We start from the raw sequence: 12,269 nt of genomic DNA, 5'->3' as shown, positions 1-12,269 counted from the left end.
TATAGTTTTTTCCGGAAAGTCTGTCCTGCTTCCTTTTTATCCAAAGTGCTCACTGCCTGTTTGGAAGAGGTCTGAAGAAAGGCAAATGGCATTGGCTGTGGAGAGGACAGAGCAGGGGCTGTCACCCAGCCTGCAGCAGTGCACCCAGCAGATGCCAAAGGAAAGGAAAACCACAACTCACAACTGTAAGATCAGCTGTTATTAAAGAGGAATATGGAAAGGAGGGATAACTTTTGAAGAGCTAATCCTAAACTTATGAGGTGGGAAGTCAGCAAATCATCTTTTTTACCAGTGGTTATAACAGCAATACAATAGAAGCACGAAACTCTCTGGCAAGACTTAGAGCAGACCTCTTCATACCACTGATGGTTTTCTCCCTCACTCCCTCTGGCCATAAGTCATTCTTATATTATGCTTCCCTCCTGAGAAAGGCAAAATGCAAGCTACCTTTCAATGAAGATTTTTCCTCCAGAATCCCCTCTGTTCACATTTGTGCCCAGGGTATGACTCAGATGATCTCAGCAGAAGCAGGATACTCCTCTGTGTCCGGAGGACCTGTCAAGCCAGACTTCCATCAGAACTCAGCCTTGGCCAGTCCTGTGCCAGATCCTGACTACATTTATATTGCCGTTGCTGGAAACAATTTTTGGACATTCCCAACTATTGTCCTTGTGCAGATGGTTTGTACTAGTGGAGATCTTGGACCTCCATTCAAAGCAAGAGGGACTATATCATGCCAACCTTGAAGAATACACTCCAAGCAAGTTCTGGGGCCTGACTTCAGCTCTGGCGTAGTTGCATTGACATGCCATACTTTTGAATTAAATACGGGCAAGCTGCACCTTTTGGTACTGGCACATTTCCATTCAGCGGTCTCATGTACAAGGGGATTATGACAGAAACACAATACGGCTGAGATTGGAAGAGACCTCTAGAGGTCATCTGTTCCAACCCCCCTGGTCAAGCAGGGACACCTGGAGCTGGTTGTCCAGGTGGCTTTTGAATATCTCCAAGGGTGGAGACTCCACAAATTCTTTGGGCAACCCGAACCAGTGTTTGACCATCCTCAGAGTAAAAAAGCAGGGGTTTTTTTGTGTTCAGATTGAATTTAATGGTTTTAACTTGTGACCGTTGCCTTTCACCTTCTCACTGGTGGCTATTGAGAAGTCTGGCTCCCTCTTCTTCATTCACTCCCATCAGGTATTTATTTATACACGTGGATAAGATCCCCCGAGACGTCTCTTCTCCAAACTGAACACTCCCAGCTCTCAACTTCTCCTCACGTGTGAGCTGCTCTAGTCCCTGAATCATCTTTGTGTCCCTTCGCTGGACTCACTCTGGTAAATCCATGCCTCTCTTGAACTGGGGAAATGAGAGGTGGTTATTCCAGGCTGGCACAGAAAGGCTAAGTGAGATGGACACAGGCCTGAGGCTGCTTAGAAAGCTCGAGGACAAAAGATCTGGGCCTGGTTGTGGACAATCTAATCAGGCTGATAAACTGCCATGAACATACAACCCCAGATCCAGCAGAGGAGAGGCCATATCAAAATTACATGAGAAATGTTATTTTAACATCTCACCTGGTGGAGTCTGTTTATACTGGGTCAGAATCTGGCTGAGGTAGTTGCAGCACATTTAATTAAATCATTAATTCTCTGCAACTGTTCTCGCATTTGACACTGTAATACATACAATATTGACTGAGAAGTTTATTAATTTTTTATGATTTGCTTTTTCAATTTTCCAACAGAATATTTTGGAAGCAGAGAGCTTTCATAAAATCAAGTATTACATTGACAGATAAAATATGCCAGACTAGTTAGTGAAAATAATTTAATATTTTTACTTTTTTAAAAAAAAATATATATATATACATATATATATAAACATAACAAAACTGTCAGTGTCATACATGTCCAGCATGAATCTGTGGACATATAAGAAAAATCCTGCAGTACTGTGTACATTATTCAAACAAATAGTAGAAGAAAGCCACGCTTTGAGCCAATGACCTGAAGTTAGCAATTAGCATAGATATGCTAAGAATGATTCCCGTTGAAGATATCTCATGTCTCAGATACCACTAGCTGATATCTCAGTCAAAATAAATCCACTTTGTTGCTCTGTTTACACTGCTGGGGAGGTTTGGTTACACCAAAACCTTTCCGTGAACTGCACTGTTTTCTATACAAGGTATAGAAGGTTTTCTGGCTTCTCAATTGGTTTTTGTTTGGTTTTTTTTGTGTTTTTTTTTTCTTAGAGAGAGGTGGCTTGCTTTAAATAGAGCACTTAAACATTGATTATAAGGAAACGACTCTCAAACATGCTGGGGCAGACCTGCTCCAAAAATCATTCAGGTGTAAAAACAGAAGAAGGAAAAGCCACCCTGGTGCTTTCTTCAGAGGTGAGATACTGAGGTTCAAATCCTTGCTCTAAATCAGGAAAAAAAAGGATGTAAGTCTGCCACTGAGTGTCTCAGGTGTGTATACAGCAGCCATATCCCTCTTCGCCTCTTCTGTTTGTAATCCTGCTAGGCCAGGTCTTATAGGTATGTTCAGAAAGTGGCCACCAAGCAGGACAGATTCCAGGTGAAGGAACACGCTGTCAGCTCTTGCAAAGCTCAACCTGCATGAATGCAATTGGGAATTTAGCCACGTGGGGAAATCAGAAGTGTCAGGGATTAGATTACAGATGTGGGAAGTATTGCAGATTTAAGTTTTGGATGTAGGCATCTGAAAGTGAAAGGAGGATTTTCTGTCAGCAATTATCCTGTGCGGTCACACAGGGACACTACCAGCGACAAATGTAACGTTATCAAGGAGATTCCCCAATCACTGTGATCCCACTGCCCAACTGAAAAAAGGTGGCTGAATTCTGACTGTTCCTACATTTCTGCCTGTTAAACTAACATAACCTAGTGTGTTAACTAACAGATCTCTTCCTTCTGTTTTCTTGCTTTATCAATAAAATTATGGTTGAAAACAAAAATTAAAAATGAAGAAAACACCGTATTCTTAGAGGATCTGAGTAAACATTGCAGGAAACCTCTCACAGACTTGATGCCAGACATAAAAGTATAGTTAACTATGCCTGAAAATCAGACAATTCTGGGAATGCACAGCGTGGCTAGGACAATATTGCTGTAGCAGCCATGGCACACCCTTACTTTCTGGTATTTACAGGGAAATCCGAAAACTGCTACAGTTTGGGGGATTTTTGACACACAGATTAAATCTGTGCTGTGAGTGAAATTGGCAAATTTAAGCCAGCAGGCAGGCAGCAGAGGAGCACCAGTGGCTTGGGCTTCACCATGGCCTGTGCACACGATTTTTACAGACAGATCAGGTAGATATAAAGAATAAGTTTAAGGCCCCAGTTCTTCAGTAAATTTTGTACCTTCTCAATGTGCCAGTTAGATGGATGCAGCAGGAAGGGGGCTTGTGGAAGGATCCTGAAAGCAGGTCTGGGGTTGGAAGCTCACGGCTAACATGACAGCTACATCTCTTAAGTTCCATATTCCAGGGCATTTGACAGTATCAAGACACACAAGACACCTATAGTGGAACATAGTTGGAACAACTATGCTTTGTAATTTTTTATGCTCATTTTAGATCAATCTAGCAATAAGAAACTGATTCTTACGGTTCCTGGCAGGCTGCCCCAGTATGAGAAGTATTCTCTCCCTTGTTTAAATGAAGGATCATTCAGCCAGACTTCTCCTCTAGCTCTGGGAGGTTTGGACTGTGGTGACTTCTTGCTCCTGGCCATCTCCACATTGTCTTATTTATTTGTGGCATTTTGTATAAGAGCTCCTATGCAAATTATCACTTGGAGCCTTTGCCCAATGGATAGTGAGAGCTGCAGTGTGCCATTGCCCCAGTGGCAAGCCTGCTTCGGTGTCACTCAATAAATCACCATTCCAAACACAAGAGAAAAAATATAAGTATGTTGGAAATTTAAAATTGGATCTTTTCTGTCATTCTTCTCTCATCACAAATAAACCAAAAAGAAAAGGAAGACGCTTGTGGTACTAGAAGCCTTTGGATTATTATAACTACTAACCAAAACCTCCAATAAGCTGCCAACCAGACTACTTTCCTCAGGCTTATTATTCCATTTTTTCTGCCATTTAACTCCTCAGCTGTAATATTTCCATGCAAACAGTACGGTGTGCCCAAAATATCTTATCTTATATTAGAGAGAAAACAAATTCTTTCAGGGAGGACACTGTTTCTCTTTTCCCGCACATGGCTGCAACTATGCAAAACCAAAATGGTTTCTCTCTTGGCAGGCAGGTGGGATTCCTAATGAGCCAACACAGAAAACAGACAAAATTAAGAGACAAACACCAGGGCCTATTTTATCCTTTCTTTTCCCATCATGCTTTGTCCAGCTCTTACATCCCCATTATTACTACTAAATATAGCTGACAGGTATTTAGAAATTACATTTCAATCATTGTCATTGGCTGACAAGCTACATACACTGACGCAAATTTAACTATCATTACTATCAAGAATTTTTATTTTGTCCGTATCTCTTTTGATACGTTTTTTGAATCATTTTGATTCTTATCTGACAGCTTCTTTTCTCTCTTTTCTGTAACATGCTTCATGCTGTTTCACACCATCTTTGTACTTTCCCCAGGCCTCTCCTCCACTTGCTACATCCTGGTTTTTTGGACATCCCTTTCAAACACTCTTTTGAGTGAAAGCTTCCCCCAGGACTTCCCTTCACATCCTTTATCCTTACTCCCTCATATGAGCCTGTAATAATTCCTTGGTTCAAGAATGATACAACTGGAAAAAAACACGGGGGCCAAATACCACATCTCAGATTCTCCGCTGCTCTGGAACTGGTGATTTTGAGTTGATGCATCCTGCACAAAAGGATGAGTGCCGTTAGTTAAATAGGTGGATCCTGCAAGCTGATAGATATCCTTTCATATACTATTTACTTTTCTCACAAGTGTAGAGTTAACACATAAAGAGGGTGAAGGAGTGGAGGGCTGTGTTGGTTTTCTCCATGGGGTCAACTCAGAACCTGTAGAGCAAGTAGAGATATAAAGAACTGGGGTACTGGAAAATGTAGGCTTAAACTAACACGACACACACCTCATTGTGACTCCATCTGCCCACATGTTCAACAGGCCTGCTGAGTCTGGATGTATACATGAGTAAAACACATACATGATAGCCCATTAATAACCTTTAATATATAATTTTGTCTTTTTTTCCCCAGGAGAAATTTATAGTATTTTATCAGCTTTCAGTTCTGCTGACTTCTAACAAGCCTTTTTTGGGGATTTTTTTCTTTTTTTTTCTGAGCTGGTTTTCATGGTGAGTAGGAGTGAAGAAAGAAATTCAATAAGCCTGCAGGCAATTGCTGTACTGGCAGTGTGCATTGCTTTTCATTTTGGAATTGGCATGAAGGCCCTCCAAGTAACACAAGCTCTCCTTTTTGACAGAATTGACAGATAAATTATATAACGAAATGCAGTTGGATAGTTTTTTGGGGGGATGAGGGTTGAGTAAAGTCAAAATGGAAAGCTCATTTCACATCAGGGGTATTCCTTCACTGCACTGTAAAAACAAAGCACCTTTGATCCAAAAGGCTCCTATGGCACTTCACAAAACATAGCCAAGATTTAAAATGACGTGGCTGTCTAAATCAGGTTCCTCAATCTATAGTTGGACACAGCAGTAACAACTCGATAATCACAAGTGTTTGACCTCTCACAAATTCTGTTTATTTGGCGGGGCAGGGACTCTGCAAATTATTAGTGCCTTTAAGCTGTGCACGTAATTTTAGCTGAAACTGTATATTCTTTGAAAACACTGATTGAATTTGTACAAGAAACTAATATCTAACCATGCTGAAAGCCAAAACAGATGAGTGTCCTTGTTTCTTCTAACCGAATTTGAAGAATTTCTGGAGCCGCACAGAAATTGTCTGACATTTCCCACTCTTGGTAACACTTGCTTTATATACAAATCATGCAACATATTGGACTATATTTTTCATACTAATAAATTCCAATAAATGTTTTCAAACCTTTGGAAGCTGTCTGCCCTGAGTGAGTTTCAGATCCTTTGGGGAGATTTATAAGGCAAGATGAACTGAGGAATGGAGAGGAAAAGAAGTGGAAATAAGCCTTTTCCTACACACACAGTAAGAAAGGCATGGCACTAAACAAATAGTCCTAGTTTGGTCAAAAATAAACCTGCAGGAAAGAAATAAACGGGTTGTACTTTATTCTGTATACTGCTCAAAACTCAAAATTTCCTGTATATCAAACACAAATTCTTTTATTTAAAAAAAAAATCATTAGGAAATCACGAAGGGAATCATACAACACAAGGTTCATAGGAGTAAGGATGAAGTGAAGTTTGATGTGGGATAAACTCCTACTGTCTACATGTCATCACCTTTTCCCATTTTCAAAAATACATCAGTCTGGCATAATGGGTGGGAAAATACTCCTTAAAGCAGTAGAAACAGGGGAAAAACCCCCAAATTAAGTATCATTTGAACAATGATTATCAAATAAGGCATTGCATTTCTGTGGCCCCTTCTGTAAAAGGATATGAAAACATTTACTATGAAAATAAATAAGTAAATTAATTTCCCAACACTCTAAAAACATATTTTAACTTCTAAATTCCTAAGTGCATTTCTTCTCTTGTGACATTACACATGAAATCTCTGTCCAAGCCATGTGTAGAATTTTAATCCTTCCACAACCAGCCTTATCATTCAATCACGAGGTCAATAAATGGCTTTTCAGCACAGCACGATTTTTCCTTAAATACCATAATCTCTGATCACCGAGGGACAACAATTAAGTGTTCCCAACATAGGTATAAAAAGATAGCGGTCTTAAAAACTGGTTCCACATATGTGTGCCCAGGGTCATTATTAGAAGAATATAATCTGCACATTTTCACCTCTTAAAAACTCACGTAGTGCAGCTTCCAGCCAGTGGCGATTTCAGCCAAGCCAGCTGTAGCTGGGCAGCACAGGCAGCACATTTCCACACTCCTATTGCAGTGTGTGCAAGCTCTCACAAGCATCCAGTTCTTTTTTTCATGACAAATTCTTCCACGTACTCAACCTACTGAAACAAGCTTCAGCTTTTATATTGCTTACGTTGTAATTTCTCTTCATGGCCAGCTTAGTATATTCAGGGCTGGTTAGCTCCAGGAAGACAAGCTCAAACATCACAATCATCTAATTCATACACATTTTCAAACTCTTTAAACTATGGAATTTGCTTATACTACGCTATGAATTTACCTGATATTGAAGTTCAAATTGTTGGGAGCTCCAGAGCCCCCCCAGCATAAGAAGGGCACAGACCCATTGCAACAAGCCCAGAGGAGGGCCACAAAGATGATCAGAGGGCTGGAGCCCCTCTGCTATGAAGACAGGCTGAGAGAGTTGGGGTTGTTCAGCCTGGAGGAGAGAAGGCTCCAGGGGGACCTTATTGTGCAGTTCCAGCACCTAAAGGGGGCCTACGAGAAAGCTGGAGAGGACTTCTTACAAGGGCATGTAGTGGTAGGACAAGGTGGGGAATGACTTTAGACTAAGAGGGTAGATTTAGATTAGACATTAGGAAGAAATTATTTACTGCGAGGGTGGTGAGGCACTGGCACAGGTCACCCAGGGCTGTGGATGGAAGGCCTGGAAGTTCAAGGCCAGACTAGATGGAGCTTCGAGCAACCTGGTTGAGGGGGAGGTGATCCTGCCCATGGCAGGGGGGTGGATCTGTAAGGTCCCTTCCAACCCCAAACCATTCTATGAGATTTGTCCAGCGGCCATAAAGTGTGTATGAACGCGAACACTCACACAGAAGATACTTTGGGATATAGTAAATGGAGAAGTTTAGTCCATACCAACAGCACAGTGTGGATGGACAAGGTGTGCTGTGCCTGGTCTAGTCTGCTACCATGTAACTCATCTTTTACAAGGGGAGACTGGGACTGTACATAGCCTGAATTCAAAATGCCCTCCCATCACCAAGGGTGCACTGAGCAAGAAACAAATATAGTACTTATGAAGATGTATGCAGAGTGGAGCCAAGGAAGGTGCCAAGATCTAACTTATTCCCAGGCTGCTAAGAAACCATAGCGATCCTCTACTTGAACAACTTAATGTATCTTTGGTTATCTACAAATCAATGACGGCTTTGCACTTCGCAAAGCATTGCTCATTCTCATACAAAATGAAAATACTCACCGGGCAGCTGGCAGTTTTGCATTTATCACATCTTTCAAATACAGTTTATTTAATCAGAACTGCACTACACAAGTAAAGAAGAAAGTTGGTTTACAGCCCGTCAGCTGGCCGCTCAGTCGTGGTAATGAATGTTTCACAACCCTGCTCCTGTTCCTAGTTGGCATCCTTTGTAAGGACACTTGAATTCATTAATCCAGCTGCAGGGAGCTCACTTGCATCTCCTGCATAGTTCATTGGCAGTCTATTCTCAGTACGAACCACTGTACCCCGCAGTCACCCACCGGCCTCAGAAGCCTTCGCTGCATTAGTTTGCTCTAAGGAGGTAGCTATCTATTTGTTGCCATCTTGTTTATTTACAAAGATGGCACACACTCCGAATCCTCCGCTGACAGCTACAGAAGGATCAAGAAAAGCAAAGTTTGCTTTTCAGCAATGCTGTGCTCTCAGTGCCTTCCGCTGACCTCCCGCATCCGCTCATTCCTGGTTCTGACTTAGGACAATTCCAGCAGTCAGTGCTTTTTGTTGGCACTTAGCACAGCCTTAGGCCATAAAAACCCTAGCGAGGACTTGGAGTAGTGAGTACTGTGTCTGCCTTTCCAAGCTGCTGGTGGGATTTTGTTTAAACCTTTATTTTAACGTACAGCTCACAGGCACCTGATTTTGCTTTCCTCTTGGATATTACAATTACATAATCAACAGCTAATTGCAGGGAAGATGAGGAGTTCCTCACACCATTGTTCCAGTTGTACGTGCCATAAAAGGAGCCCATTACCCGAAGCAGCACTACTCCTTTTACCATTACCTTCCTCCTCCTCTAATTAAAAATCCTTGAATGGCATTTGTAAGCTTAATTTCTGATGGCATTTCTACAACAGGAGTTGAGAAGACATTTATTGAAACTATGAAAAATCTTATTTAAAAATTAAACACATCTCTCAATAAAATTTAGAGATGAAACATTTTAACCCCCAGAGAACCACAGCTTTTCACATTACACTTGTTTAAAAACTACAAACTTTATTTTCTACAAAAGAATGAAAATTTGACTATATAATGTTGTAACCGCTCAATGGATTTACTGGAAAAATAAACCAACAGCAGAGTCCTCGCAGTAGGGGAAATGTAAGACATCTTCCACCTTCCCTTCCAAAAAACAGGAAGGAGGGAAGTCTTAAGAAGGTCTTCCTCCTCCCTTTCCAAGGTCTTTTTAGCAGTTACTATAAGTATTTTTTGTAAAAGCAAAGCCAAAACAAGCAGATCTTATCTTCATGTAATTTAAAAAGGAGAACAACTATTCTTGGATGTTTATAAAATACTGCTACTAATAGGATTGCTAAAGCTTAGCCAGTGGAAAGTTATGACAGAATTCGCAATTGTCATGCTTGAAGTAAGTTCCATCTACTGCCAACCTATTGCCAGCTCATGCTCTGGCCAGCTTTGTCCTTTGGCTGAGAACATGCTTTGCCTTCCCCTGTTTTTTGTGAGACCGATTCACCGTGCAAGGCAGACTGTTACCAGTACCTCTGGTGAGCTCTGCTAAGCCATTCAGAAGAGCCATTCTGTGAGCACTGGCACGGCAGAGCACTGTTACAGCACTGTCATATGCACCCCATGAGAGAGCTCATACTTTGAGGTTTAGGTTCAAAGCTTTGCCTCTTTCAATAGCAGTGCTGACACATACAGGGGGGGAAAAATAATAGGAGACTTAATTCTTACTGGGCTACTGAAAGCACAAGTAGATTTACTTCACCAAGAGTCACCTGGAACTAAAGCCAACATAGCCAGCAGGATACCAACATTTTGAACTAAGCATTCCCCCACCACCCATCAAAACCAGGGAGGATCTATGCAATTTAAGAGAATGATTTTAGCAACATTACCCTAACTGCATTAACAGCAGATAGGCTTCAGAACACATGCACTCCTCTCCAACCATATAACCATCTTTATGTTTTGGTTTTTATTTTAAAAGAGCAACACAAACTTTTTTACAACTTCTCCTAGACAGAGACAATATCAGGTGACTGAGAAGTAATACAAAGAAATCATTAGTTTAAACCCCCCTTCCATCTGAAATCAGGATTTTAGAAAGTTGGAAACATTACTTACAACATACTTGCAGTTACCTGAGATATCACCAGTGAATATAGTTTACTCTGAATTTTACATCATTTTTATGATTTCTATTTTAATGAACTGACTAGCAAAATTCTCTTCTGGAAAGCAATATGAAGTCTCATGTTGAACTCCTGTTCTGAAACCCACCTGACTGTGTACTTAAATTAGTGATTTCAGTGATCACTGCACAAGGATTTCTGGACTAGTAAAAAACCAAGGCACTCCTCACTCCCCATCCCCTCCAAATAAATAAAAATCAACCCACAAAAGCATTAGCTTTACATCTACAGCATACTGAATAAACTTTACCCGTTGAGTTTCCTATATACACACACCCCCCCCCCCCCCCCCCAAAAAAAAAAAAGACCAAAAAGTCACATTCATTAACCACATGTGAATGTAGTGAAAGTTTTGGTTTTTGTGAGCTGGACAGAACCCTTTAATAGGGGACCCTTTGAGACTGCTTGTTGGTACAGGAATTCCAAGTTTGGAGATGACAAGAAGTATTTTAATGCAATACATTCCTTTAAGGTTTACAAATGGGGAAAAATTCTCAAGCCTCAAAACTTTTGATGCAACTGATGTGCATCACTCAGTATCCGAGTGAAACTACCAAGAACTTAAGCATAGGTACAATCTGCATGTACCTTTTCTATGCATGTACACCTGATAGGTGAAAGGTCAGAAAAAACCAAAACAAAGCTACGATAACACACTATTGTGCTCCTGAGATGAGATTATTTTAAAACTATTTAAGTAAATTCTTCCTGTCAAAAGCAAAGCTGCATGTGGGCCATTTTCCTGCTGTTTACAAAAAGCATTCCAATTTTATCTCATTTAAAAATTCTTTAATTATTACACAACAGCTCTTTTGTGCTTGTGTTATCAAACACAGAACATTGCTATTACACAATCTGGATTGTTCTGAAGTGAGTGTTTTGGTTCTGTAATGATATAAAATGAATCTACAGTTTTCAACTGAGACTTGAGAGAAAACTTGAGGAACAGTAAGGAATTCGGCATGTTCAGTCTTAGAAAACCCTGCTCTCCAAAGGCAACTTCCTAACCTTCAGGTCCGATTCAGACTCTTCATCCCCATCATCGGAACCAATCCTATACATCAAGGAAATCCTCGTGTTGTAGACCAGTACTTCTGCATTGGTGTAGACAGTCACGCAGCAATTTACCTTTAACTACCCATTTCCACCACTTCTCAAGTTTCAACTACTAGGCCAGCACAACTGTTCTTACAGTCATTAAGACAAAAGACATAATTAAAGATAATAAGCAACGTTTATTATAGCTAGATCAGTTTTTCAAAGGCACAAACAGTAGTGCAGTACAAGGGGTTTGGACAAAAGGAGTTCTGCAAGACAGCCAGAACAACTGGCCAAGTGGCATACACAGGAGAAAGTGCATGAGAAGCCGATTGCAGAATCAGAGTGCCTACTGAATGTGCCAGTAACCAAAACCTAATGCTTTCTAGGAAAAAAATTTAAAGAAACAATCATTAATTACACCCCCATCCCACACAACCCAGTTCTAACTGTTCTCCTACAGTCCTCTATCTAATGGCAGAACACTTCTTACAAATGCCCTGTACTGTTAATACCTATTACCGTCTATGATTTCTGCCCCTTTTCTTTACTCCTCTGCCCTGATCTTAAAACAGTGAGCGTCACAGGATTAGACTAGCACAAGAAGTTAGATTAAATCATCTTCTGGAAGCCACTTCTGTTACTCTGCCGTATTAAAATATATTTTAAAATAAATTATTTGTACATGTACTAATAAACACATTAAATTATAAAACAATTTACTAATAATAACAACAGTAACTTACTAAGCCAAGCACCTCCAAGGGCCGAGATTCCATAATCTCTCCAGGTGACTGATTACAGTGCTTGATCATC

Source organism: Falco biarmicus, chromosome 3 (assembly GCF_023638135.1).
Source record: "Falco biarmicus isolate bFalBia1 chromosome 3, bFalBia1.pri, whole genome shotgun sequence".
Taxonomy (NCBI): domain Eukaryota; kingdom Metazoa; phylum Chordata; class Aves; order Falconiformes; family Falconidae; genus Falco; species Falco biarmicus.
Note: the sequence above shows the minus strand (reverse complement) of the source record.